The following is a 13,632-nucleotide window of genomic DNA, read 5'->3' on the forward strand; positions in this document are numbered from 1 at the left end:
TAAGGAACATGCCCAAGTTCATATGGCTGGAGTTGGTGGAACTGACATTCTAACTCAGCCCTTTAGAATAACCATGACACTAAATTGGCTCTCAAGAACACATTATTTCCAGAATAACTGACTCTCAGGGGAAAAACAAACAAAAAGATGTCAAGGTACACACCACAGCCAACAATGAAGGAGGATGGTTGAGAAATAAATCTGAAAGCAGATGTTGTATTTACCTTATAATCTTTTTTCATTACATGATAGCTTCCAACTTTCAAAAGAGACTTCAATTTATCTTAATTTGCTATAGGATGTGCACTGTTAGTATATATGGTCTCTGAAAAATAACTAGCAGAGAAACACAAAGGGCTTAAAACCTTTAATTCTCCTTAATTCACTGCTAGCACCAATGCTTTCCAGGTAAATCTTTATCCTGTAATATTTCAGATTAATCTGAGATTTCCTCCTGAGTATTCCCAGAGAGGGGTGCAGGAAATACAGAATTTCTGTCAAGTATAATGATATTCTGAAAACTACTCCTCAACACACATATGTGTGCATTGCCCCCCAAACACACACACACACACACACACACACACACACACACACACACGAGCTTTTTTGGTAACATTAAGCAAAAAATTCTTGCGTCAAGCAAGAACTCAATACATGGCTGTAGAACAGAATGGAATGAGATAGAAAGAGAGCAGAATAATATAGAATAAAAAGTCATCAGTTCAAATGGAATGAAACAGCATAGTCTAGAATGTCTAGTAATTAAATACAATAGCATAGACTGCAATGGAAGAGAAAGGAAGAGAAGGGAAGAAAACTGATGCTTGACATTGGATTGTTTGGATATATTATCATTTCTGTACACTTGCAGAATCCAAAAGGAGGGCTTGACTCAATAGCTGGTCCCTGAGAGCCACAGCAGCTCATGCTGGGCTGTAGATCACATAGGGCTACTCAACAGTGGAAGAGTCTCCCCTCCCCCTCAGACACTCTTTTCAGAGCATACAACACCAGGAATCTTCTTTTACTTCCAGGTAGGAGAGGAGTTGGGAAATCCTAAATTGCATCTAGTTCCCTTTTAACCTCTGCCTTCCTTGGAAGTGAACAGCTCCCATGCTCAGGGTCGTTGCTGATGCTGGGCATGAGACACATCCAGAACAAACAGATTTTGAGGTAAAATCACATATAAAGAGTTTGGCTTTGGGTAGTCTGTCTATAGCCTTCAGAAATCCTAGGTTGAAGGACCTAGATATTTGCTAAGAGGTTATGCAAATGTGTCTAGCTCTTAGTTGTCTAATACCGTCAGAGAAGGCACAAGCACTTCCAAAGAGCACTATTCTAACAGCTCTCCTGGATCAGCTTTGGTGCCAGGACTGTTATTCTCCCAAGAAGGGTTCTATCCTGCATCACCAGGGCATCCTTGGGGATCATGTCCTTAAACAGTAGGCTGTGAGCCTGGATATCAAGAAGGAAGACTGAGCCCAAGAAGGCTGATCTATTTAAAGGTGCTGGTGGGAATGAGGAAGTCTCTGGTGAATTAAGGGAGTCAAAGAGTCTCCATGACAGAACCACAGACATCTCACCAGCTCCCCTCATATAGATGTGTATGTATCTTCCCTGGAGAAGCTTGACTAATACACCATTGCTTTGGCCTTTCCCCTATTAATATATAATGTATTAATGTTCCACCTATTAATTCATATATGTATATGTGTGTGTATATGCACATTTTTAGAAAGTTTGTATAAACATGGGAAAAATTCTGGAAAGATGCACAGCACATACAGTGGTTTCCTCCCCCTCCCTCCCCTAACTCCTCAGGGAGTAGGGGGAGCATTACAGTTTAGTGGAGAAGTTTGTTTTGTTTTGCTTTTTATAATAATCACTGAAATACACTAAGTGCTTGCTAAATGCTCAGAAACATGCTAGTGTGCTACATACACAATGTCAATTAATATGCCTAACAAACCTGCAAAACTGCTCACTCTATTTTGCAGGAGCTCAAACCGAGGTCTTGGAAGGGTAAATAACTATCCCAAATACATTAAGACTTGAATGCTACAGAGCCACAGTTCAATCCCAGATCTGTCTAATCCAAAACTGTATTCTGTCCATGAGGCACTTTCTCCACAAAGAGATGATTTTAATGTAAATAATATATATACACCTATATATATATATGTACATATATGTATAAAACACATACATATGTGTATATATAAACATATATAAAATATACATGCATGTATAGACATATCTATTATAATTAAAACATACATATACATATGTGTATAGATAGAGAAAATACTTTTTCAATGTAACTATATTACTCCTACATTATTTTAAGAATAGATTTTAGTATTTACTCCAAAACAATAAAAATGAGTAAGATCTGGGAAAGGGAAAAAGAGAAATAAATTCAGTGAGAAATAATATTTTCCTTTTTACTGTTTTAGTTTGTATTTCCCCAAAAAGCAGAGCCTGAGACAAGGACTTGGGTACATATTGTTTGTGAGGTGATCCAGGAAAATAGGAAAAGCCAAGATAAGGAAGTACGTTGGGGTCACTACCGCAGACAACACGGTTCAATTCTTCCAGGATCTCTGAGAAGAAGATAAAGTGCCTCTCAGAACTGCCCACCTGAAGGAGAAGCTGGGCCACTTTCCACTGGCTTCTGCCCTGCTTCACAGAGGGCACCAGGGGTGTTACCTCCAGGCGTGGAAAGAGAGCTTGAGGTGGGATCTGCCACTTGAGGTGTGTCTCACCTGAAGCTAACATACAGGCAGGTGAGGGGCTGTGACACAGGATACCAAAGGAATCTGTTAGGTGCACCATGTGAAGATTACCTCAAAGGGGGATCTTTTTTGTTTAGATCATTTTTTGCTGTTTAGATTATTTTGTTGCTTTTTTCTAAGGAAAAATACAGAAAGTAGCACAGACTATTCATCTGAGCCAACCCTGACCGGTAAGGTGTTGGCACACAGTTCTGAATGGATGCGGCTAAAGGAGATGGGGTGCCCGGGCAGCAGACAAAGACGCAGGGGAAAGGCAATTCACAGGAGAGCGGGGCTTCCTCGCAGAGAGCCTTTCAGAGCCCCGTGATGAACCTCATGAGCTCCCGTGCTCTGCAGTGATGCTCGGAGAAAGGAACAACCAGCAGGGAGAGTTTCACGTCAAATTGCATCTGAACTTTCAACTACATTCCTCCTAACAGCTGCCTTGGGTAAGGATCCTGGCAAGTGCTTTTAGATTTTTATTCATGTGCAGACAGGAGAGGAGGTGAGGAAACAATTCGGAGATGAAGAACTCCAAATTATGAGAAGAATGCCAACTGTCAATAATCAAAATAATTCTTCTCTGCATAATCAACACCACATCGGCACAGCTGCTGCCGAAGAAACAATAAACTCCAAGTAAAAATAAAAATCTCTCTTTTTTTCATGCTACCTTACAAGGAAAATCTGTACTGGAGCAAGGCTTTGTGAAGTAGTTCCTAAAGTATGCAATCAACATTTTCTTGAAATTACAGCTGGCATCTTGTATCTAGCAAATGTCTTTCTTTCCACATTATTATTTATTTATACCTTGTAGAGATGCTTTAACACTCAACTGCTAAACCATTTGCTTGACGATTGTGTACTGCCGGATGGCACACCTCACCTTGGAATGTTGAGATTACATATTTACATGTATGCCAATGTTGTATGGGATTTGGATTATGTGACACTTGGCCACTGCTAATTATGCAGGAGCCTCGACCTTGCTACACATTTCATAGCATGGTATCATTTTGTGGAGAGGGGCAATCCCAGGTTTCACAAACTGAACATCAGGGAATCCAGAGCAGTAGTAGGTGTAAAGTATTGGCTTTGGAGTCAGACAGGTTGGGTTTGAATTACACTCTGCCATTTACTAGCATGTAACCTTGAGAACATCACTTGACCTCTCAAGGCCACAATGTACTCACCTGTAGGATGGGAGTAAGAATACTCCCTCAGATGTTTGTGGTGGGAATTAAGTAAAATAATGTGTGTGGTATGCTCTGCACAATGCAGGGCCCACAGTAAGTGCACAGTCAACATTAGCTGTTATAACTGCTCAGGAGTTAAGCAATATTTCATCCTTCTATCTTGAATTTCCTTCCATAAAATAGTGATGGCCTACTCTCTCTTTGTTCATGGAAGGATTTCCAATTCCTAGGATTTCTAATTTCTAATTTCCCCCTAGTTATCCATGGGGTATTCCATTGGTAACAAATTGCCAAGACAGCTATTAAAATCTGGGTCCTTCAGGGCTTATGGACAGAGAGACACAAGAGGTGAAGAGTGCCTTAGGGCAATGAACACACATCTCCCAGGTCAAAGAGGGAGCTTGCACAGGCTGATTTATTCCCTCTTTTCTAAACACATTCTCTGCATCTCCCTGACATATGATGCAGGTGACTTCAGCATTGTACAGAACAGGGCTGAAATTCAGAGATGATGGAGAGCTATTCCCCAGAGACAAGGTTCTCTTGAACTCTATCAGCCTTGGTCCCTCTTATCCCTCATCTCCCCAAAACAGGCTAAAGCAATGCTTACAGACTGTAAAGTGTTCCCCTTCTTCAAAAATGCATTAATGGCATCCCATTGCCCTCAGATAAAGCCTGATTTCACAAATATGGACTAGCTTCCATGGTATGCACTACTCTGTGAGGACACACAGTGCTCAAAGCAGCAGAATCAGGCAAGAGTGGAGACAGGTGTGAACCCACGAAATGAACTAAAAATCTCATCCCTGGTAAAATAATCCCACACATCCTGAGAAGAGAAGGCCACTCAGAAAGTGAAAAAGAAAAAAAAAAAGCCACATCACATCCAAGTCATGACCCTTCCGTTTCAGCCACGTGCCTCAGCGGCATCACAGGGAACTGGTAAGAGAACGTGCTCTTTCTAACATCATGAGCATCGAGGGGACAGCCAGTCCCTCGGCATCCCCTGGGCTATTTAAGATCCTAGGCTGTGAGGCTGGTCAGTCCTGGCATGGATCCCAGATTCTTAGGCAAGTTAACTTATCGCCATAAGCCTCGGCAGCTCCTCTGTAATGATAGAGATACAAATAGCTTCATAGGGTTTAGTGAGAATTTAAGAAGACAACAGACAAAATGGTACTTAGCTCAGAGCATCAATAAAATTAGTATTCATCTATACAAATATTATCATTTACTAATGATCATTCAAAAATTTCGTATCATAGTCTTAAAAATGATAAAAACTGTACTACATACCCAGAACTAAGCACAGGGCCTCAAAACATATACAGAGGAATGAGGTGAGAGATGGAAGATGGGTAACCAGGTCCATGGATGATGCTTAAATACTTTATTCTCAGACAAGCACCTCAGCCTCAGTCACAGTTTATTTGTTCTTATTGTATGTGTTATTCTAACAGGCTTAATTATCTGGCTTCCAGTTCCAGAATAGATTTGAGGCAGCTACACTGATGGGAGTAGAGAACTGCTAAGAACAGGCAAACCATCTGAAGACATATAAGATGCTCTACCCCTACCTCCGGCTTCTGCTTCTCGTGGGTCTGCAACTCCATTCCCTTCAACATCCCCCATATCATGACCTCAGTTCTCTTTGTCACCTTAGCCCTCTTTCAAACCTATTCCATTTTTCATACCTCCTTAAATCAAAATTAAATGCAATGTTACATGTGTGGCTCGACCAAAAATAATTGGAGTCCAGGTGTTATGAGGAGGTCACAAATGCAAACACTTTTAGAGTAAATGACTGAAGAAAGCAAGAATAGCATAAGAATTGGTGTCTCTTCTGTGAGCAAATGAAGAGAAAATGCCTGGCCAAAGGCATTCCTGCATCCATCACAAGAATAGCTAATAGTCTGACACAATATGTGGGTCAGATTTGTGTAAGCCATTTGGGACGTGGCATTTGGGCCCAATAAGACTGAAGGAAAGAAGGGATATTTCAAGTTTGCGTGACAGGTGTCTTCATCCCTCTTTCAGACACAAACGAGGAAACATGAGCCACCTTGCTCCTAGATGCCATCTTGCAACCGTGAGAGGAGTGGCCCACATGGAAAAAGTCAGGATGAACGGATGGAAAGAAACTGTGTCCCTGATGAAGGCATGAATTGCTGAACAACCGACCCTAGAGTACAGCCTACCTCTTGACTTAAGTAAGAGAATAAATGTTCCTACTGTTTAAGGTGGTGTGAGTCGAGGTTTCTCAACTTGCCCTTAATAGTGTCCTAGAAAATACAGAACTAATATTTTAACTTTTAAGGACTGTGACAACCCGGTAGGATTGGGAACTCCTTTGCTGGGAGCAATACAGAACTCTTGAACACTTGAAAAGTGAGATGTGCTCTAAGTACAAAATTAGAAAGACTTAGTACAAAAAGTATATGTAAACTATCCGATTAACAGACTTTTTATATTGTTTATATCTTGAAAAAATAATACTTTGGGTAGGTTGGGTTGAGTATTTTCAATCATAAAGTTAATTTTATGTATTTCTTTTTACCTTTTTTTAAATGTGGCTACCAGAAAATTTGAAATTACGTCTGCACTCATGTTGTATTTCCAATGGACAGCGCTAATCCAGTTGTAACTTCCTCCAATCAGCCTAAAGATATTAGGTCATACAACACTATTTACTCATATCTCACTGACTGTCAGCAAAAATGTCTGAACTTTCCCTACCCTTCCTTGTGCTAAGTCATTTTTCTCCATTCTTTCCTCTGCACAGTTATTTGCTCAGCCCAGGTGAGGAACTTACATTGATCCTACTTATAGCTTATCTGAAGTGGGTTGCGATAGTCCAGTGGTTCACCAGAGGGCATGCTGGAAATTTGTGGGGGCCAGTTTGAGTTGTCACATGATGGGGAGAGGCACTACTGTTATTTAGTGAGCAGGGGCTTGCACATCCCCTAGCGGATAAGACAACTATCCACTTTCCCTATGCCATGATGAAAAATGTGTTTATATATAACTGGCCAGAATCAAATTCCATTTCAGTTATAAATATGGGGGGAGGGGAATTTGCATGGGGTTAATTTAAATGACTTTTCTAGGAAGGCAACTACTGTGTAAACCAAAACAGAGGTATACTTTGTTTTGTTCATAACTTTAGAAGCTATTCACCGTTTTAGAAAATCACATCATTTATAACAATACCATTAATGGTGTCTGAGTCACTAGCATGGCTCAACAGCACAGGTCCACATCTGAGCTGCTACAGTAAGACAATTCTATGTATATGTATTAATGTACTTACCTCACCCTTATTTCAAAATGTCCCATAGAAGAAAAAGGAAACATCAATCCTATTCAGTTGAAAATTTTCTTACTTTTCTTAAATCCAAACTAATTCATTAGATCAGAGACAAGCATCTAAGTACAGTCAGTTCTGACATAACATAATGTATGCATTCCTAAAATGCCAGCTCACTCCACAAAAATCACACAACCAAAACCACAGGGCCTATGGGGAAGGTGGATCGAGGGGCACAACACCCAGTTACTTTGATAGTGACATAAAGAAAGAACATAATAAAAGTGGTTGCATGTTAAATGGTTAAGAAAGTATTACCTAAAACATGACCAACCTGACCTTGAAAAAGACCTGAGGTTTGCTTGTAGAAGTATGGGCAATGGAAGGGCTGTGGCTTGTGGGTTGTTGTGAGGTGGGGGAAGCAGGGCTGTCTGAATCAGAGGGAAAGGGGTCCACCAGCTGTGGATGAGTGTAGCTCACCACACAGGTGAACTGAGGCAGCTGGTTGATGTTTGGGCTGTGCACATATGGAAGTTTTGTGTTTTCTGTAAGCGTATTTAGGTAACTTTTTTCCTAATCTCTCTACCAGCATGGAAATTTATATACTGTATATCTGTTTGTATGCTATATATATATCTGTGTTCTATGCATAAACAGAATAGTATTTTTTTGTCTGCCAAGAATGACTCTTTGCCCTCTTGGGGACAATATTGCCCCCTCCTCCCAAGAATGCATGCGATCAAGGTATACAGAGAGGATGATGGGAGCACAGAGAAGGGGGTGACTCACTGCCTGGGACAGTCAGGGAGGGCAGAAGAGGAAATGACATCTGAACCAGGTTTTGTAGCATGAGTAAGTCTTACCATCTGGGAAAAGGGAGGGAAGTGGTTCTAGAAGGAACAGCTTCCAGGAATGTTTGCTAAATGTTTGCATAGCATGGTATGCTCTGAGAGCTACACATCCACAGAAAGAGTGGGGAATTTAAAAATACAAATTTTAGTACAATTTTAGATACAAACTGACTCTTATGAGGTATCAAATCCTAGAAACCTTTTGGGGGCAGGAGTGTATAAGGAGCAGAAACTGGGAAGAACCTTGAGTTATTAACGATAGGTATTAGGTTCCTTTAATTTCAGCCTATGTCTCAGATGGAAAGACTCCTGAGTAATAAATAATAGAGCACACTTTGGGCATAGTTCATTCACCACACTCCCAGACACATTTCGAATACCATTCAAAGCGAGTCGTGAAAGCTCTGATTAATATACAACACAGAGCTCTCTCTATATACTCTCAAGGGTAAAAATACTGCTGAAAAGCCAGTTCTTTTAAAAGCTGAGCATCTAACACCACCTTGTGAATGATAATAAATGGCAGGCTAAGCCAGAAGGTAGACTGGCCCTCTGTCTGGGTCTGCAAGTTTTATATGCACAGAACTAACTACAAACCTGTTCTTTGGCCAACAGAGCAGGATCGTCTTCCAGTGAGATAATATTTCCTATGAGACTCCTGGTATTTCCCAGTTCCAACCTGGTCAAAAATAGCAACCCCAACTCCCACGGGATGTTTCCTTTTTCTTTTTTTTCCTTCATATTCCCCATTGAAGCTCCATCAGAAATGCGCATCTATTTGTTATTAAAATAATATGGCAGTCATTTTCTCTAAGGCCAGAGAAGTTTAAGATTTTTCCATAACATCGAGTCCTTCCCTGGCCTCATAAAGCGTGTCATCCACTCAGAGACGGGCAAAAAACCACACAACTAATTTCAAATGTGATCGAAACAAGGGAGAATTAAGTAGGATTAGACATGCAGGACAAATGTAACTTAGAACCCATCAGTTCATATACAAATCAGGACACTTCATGCTGTGCAGGGCACCTTGACAAATACAAATGCATGTTATGGGTGAGGAAAAAGAAAGAGCATGGCATCCTCATGGAAGAAATATAACCATGTTTGCCCTCTCTAATTACTGTAATTAGAACTCTAGCCATTTGAATGAGTACTGTCCAGCAGCAGATTTAATTCTTACTGGTCATCATGGACCCAAAGAGAATTATGCAGGGACATTACAGCACTGTTTGTGGAAGAAAAAGTAATAATCTAAGTACCCCTCAAAAGGAGATGAGTTACATGCATGAAGCACTCTATGCAGTATTCAAAAGAATGGATGACAGCTACATACAGTAATGTGAGACTACATCCAGAAAATATTGTTGGGTAAAAAAAAAAAAGTGAATGTAGAATGACATGTAGAGTGTACTTCCATCCGTGTGAAATTTAAGGAGAGACACACAGGTTCAAGTAAACTTCCACATACACAAACTATCTCCAGAAGAATACACAAAATATGATGATGCCTCTGGAGGGGAACTGGGTGCATGAAGGTCAGGAAGGCTAAGAGACATGTCACTCATTACATCTACTTTACTGTTATTGGAAATTTGCCACATCTGGTTAGAGAAAAATGATCTCCAACAGTATACATGGAGAAAGGTAGTGTTAACCAACAACAGAACAATTCATTTTATAATTCGCCCTCCATCCCATGTGTTAGCTTAACAGAATTCTCTAAACATTTAGAAATAAGGTCAGAGGAATTAGATGGGTAGAGACCAAGGTTCAAATGCAACGGGGGTGGGGGGGGAATCAGGAGAGTAAAGAAAGGGGGCAAAACTTCACATGAGCAATAGACAAAGATACATGAGCTGTTGATCACAAAAGCTAAAGGATGCACCTGGGCTGGGAAACACGATTTTAGGTGATAAATAGACACTGTTGGAGAAAATTGATTCACATAATGAGAAAATTATTCCCTTTTCCAATCTTTTTTTATTGCTCAGATATAATCAAAGAGGAAGTCTGAGTTTGGCAGTACAAGTATGTCTTTATGACCTCTGGACACTTTCCTGGAGTTAAAAATTTGATAATGTGTTTTGATTTGACTGCATTTCTTTTCACTCATATTCTTCTAAGAGAAAGTAACTCCAGTTTCCCATTTATGACTTTGAAACAAAGCCTCCTTCTAAAATAAGTGTATTTAATTTTGATGTTTTAAAATGAGCCATTTTAAAGGAAAACATTAAGTAACACAAGAGATGCAAGGGGATGGCAAAATTTGTCAATGTGCTGCATGAATGACAGAAGTTGAGCAATCAGTGCCCCGAGAGAAAAATCCTTCTCAGTCTATGGCAGAGAAGCTGTGCAGTTGTGTGGTTGTGATTTTTTGTTGATTTTTACTTTCATCCCACTGAGCAAGCACTGAATAAAAATACGGGAGATTGTTCAGGAAGCTGCAGTTTTGTTCTCATTGCCGAGGGTACTTCACAAGAATATCATTAGTTTTTGAGAGCCATTCCTTGGATAACTAAGAATACCGAGAACCAAAAGCAAAGGCACAAACTCTGAAGGCCTAATTAAAAGTGTGATTCTTGCCCCGGTGGGTAACGCAAGCCCTTTGGTTAGCATCCCAGGAGAGAAGAAACACCTCAACTGAAATCACGTTTTCCCGCTTTCTCCCTCTTCAGTTCTACCATTTTTTCATTAGCTAATCCCAATTAGAGCGCTTTTTTCTAAAGCCATAAATCTCTGCCGTTCCCAATAAGCATAAATTATATGGTAAATAACTGTATTCTGTGTCCCTCCAGAAAAATAAACCCTTTTTTTTTTTTTTTTTTTTTTGGCAGTTCATGAGACTGAGCTGCTAAGTCAACATTCATGCTTTTTGATTTGGGATTTTGCCCCGCTTCTCATCTTTCACTCGTCTATAAAAGCCACACTTCTTTTAGGAAGAAAACTACTACCAATACACTTCTCTAAAATTCATCACAATAAAAGTATGATTTTTCTTCATATTTCTGAGTGATTCCAGGTAGTGGGAAAAGCTTGATCGTTGTGTTAAAATCTACCTCTGCCATTTCCTGGCTAAATGGCCCAAGACACTCATGCTGACTCAAACCCAGGTCTGGACCATCAGCTGAGGAGACAGGCCTCAAAGAATTTTGTCTCAAAATAAATGAAGAAACTTAACAGACAACGTTTAGCGCAGTGCCTGGCACAGAGTATATGCTCATTAATATTAGTCATTCATATTGTACAAACCAAAGTGGTGATTTTGTTGTTGTTGTTCCTTGTGTGGTCAGCATTTGCTTAACCCAACATTTTCTGTGCTAAACTAATTAACAGAAACATACCTTATCCATGATTGATTTTCAAACTCATTTATTACTCGTTTCTCTATGGTTTAATTTAATTAAGTTGAGCAGCATATCAAATATTGATTTTAATAAAATCTTGATTAGGACTGGAGCAATTATCAAACACAATTTTCATACCATTCCTGAATTTCAATGGAACCAACCTGAAAACCAATTTGCTTTTAAAATAAAGAAGTGATTTTATATACATATACACACACACACCCCTCAGGCCATTTTCAGAAATAAAGGAAAAAATAGCCTCCCAATCATTTCATTAGCAAAGATAAGCAGCAATACCTGACTAGGGTTCTAAAAAGCTGAATCCAGCTAGTCATCTCATCTCCAATCGGTAGTGGAAGGGAAAAAACAAACTAGAACCAATTCCTTTGATAAACATTAATTTAGCAACTACTATGTACAAGCCACTGTCCTACACTGTCCAATACAAGTAGAGGTAACCAAGAGCTAATCATATAGCCAGGTTTAATGTGTGTGGAAAAATCCATCAACACATGAAAGTCTTCAATTTTACTGAATAATAACCAGAGAAGTATGTGTATTTCAATTCTTGAAATTACTCTGCTGTGTAATTTATGTGTACAGACTGATTCTTAAGAGAATATAATGTAAATGTGATGGAATAAATTATCAATAGTATCATATGAGCAATTAACCATCAGTGTAAGACATTTAATAAGTTAAATATTTGGTTTGATAGTTGAGTGCTAAAAAAAATGTCTGGCCAATAGCTATCACAGCAGCACCACCTAGAGGATTCTGAAAAGCAGCACAGGGTCAATCCCCTCCCTTGCCAGTCTTCCTAAAGAAAGGTAGCTACTGACTTTCACCATCTCACGTCATTTAAAGCATTTCAATTCTATCCACACCATTTAGCATCTTCTTAAATCTTGAAATTTTTATGGAACTAAATGAAATTGAATGTTCTCAACATCACGATGCAATTGGACAAAGGATCCCAACTGTCCTCCTGGGGAGGCGGGACTGGGTGTGTGCTGGAGCGTCTGGGGCCAGGAACGCTGTGACCTGAGCCATGGCTCTCCCCTCCCTCGAACACACGCATACACCTCCTTATTCTGTCTTGATCCCAGACACATCTGCTCCAAACACTGGACATTTGGTAACATTTCAAAATCATATTGTGAGCTACTGGTCAGTGTTTATTTAGAGGAGGTGAGAAAAAAATTAACTTTCTATTGTTAAACTTGTTTACACCAGCACATCCATCCACTTACTGATTCCCTTCTACTGGCCAAAGCTGAATCAATGTCCTGGGTGGATTAACAGAAAAATAACAAAACACCTCCTTTTTTTTTTTAATATAGTTCTCATTCTCCTATTATTTTTGTAATTTTTCTGAACTAGGGAGCTACTTTGGAGTCCTGTTAAAAGGCCTACAACTGAGATAATAAAATGTGTCTGCTCTTCATAGGAACTAGCACTCTCCTTATGTTATTTGGTTTCAGAACCTCAGCCAACTTTGCAGACCCTCAGCTGACTGCAGCCTCACAGGGGAATGGTGAAAATGCACATGCAGTGTGGCTGGGGCGGGGAGGCACAGGAGGAGCACTCACCTTCATTTCCACTGGAGGGCACTGTCCACCTCAGTCAGAGGGGACTGAGTCACAGTTTGCCAGGCAAATAGTAGACAGAAATCTGAACCACAAGAGACTATGGACTCTGGGAAACAAACTGAGGGCTTCAGAGGGGAGGGGAGTGGGGGACTGGGATAGGCCAGTGATGGGTAGTTAGGGGGGCACATATTGCATGGAGCACTGGGTGTTATACGCAAATAATGAATCATGGAACACTACATCAAAAACTAAAGATGTACTGTATGGTGACTAACATAATACAAAACAAACTGAGGGCTTCAGAGGGGAGGGGGTGGGGGAATGGGATAGACTGGTGATGGGTAGTAAGGAGGGCACGTATCTCATGGTGCACTGGGTGTTATACACAACTAATGAATCATCGAAACTTGCATCAGAAACCAGGGATGTACTGTATGGTGACTAACATAATGTAATAAAAAAAAATTTAAAAAAATAATACAAAATTATTATTTAAAAAAAAAAAGAAAGAAATCTGAGTTAACCTGCATTTTGAAGTCAGGGTTCTGAAATGAGCACA

At 40.0% G+C, this 13,632-nt stretch overlaps 1 long non-coding RNA gene across 1 annotated transcript in view; it reads right to left on the reverse strand.

The window, feature by feature from the left end:
* LOC123791332 (uncharacterized) overlaps positions 1-13,632 on the reverse strand; it is a 458,920-nt gene that overhangs the window by 440,146 nt on the left and 5,142 nt on the right. The gene's annotated exons all lie outside the window — the stretch shown is intronic.

This window comes from Ursus americanus, chromosome 21 (assembly GCF_024610735.1).
Source record: "Ursus americanus isolate L20-20 chromosome 21, mUrsAme1.1.p, whole genome shotgun sequence".
In the NCBI taxonomy this organism is placed as follows: Eukaryota; Metazoa; Chordata; class Mammalia; order Carnivora; family Ursidae; genus Ursus; species Ursus americanus.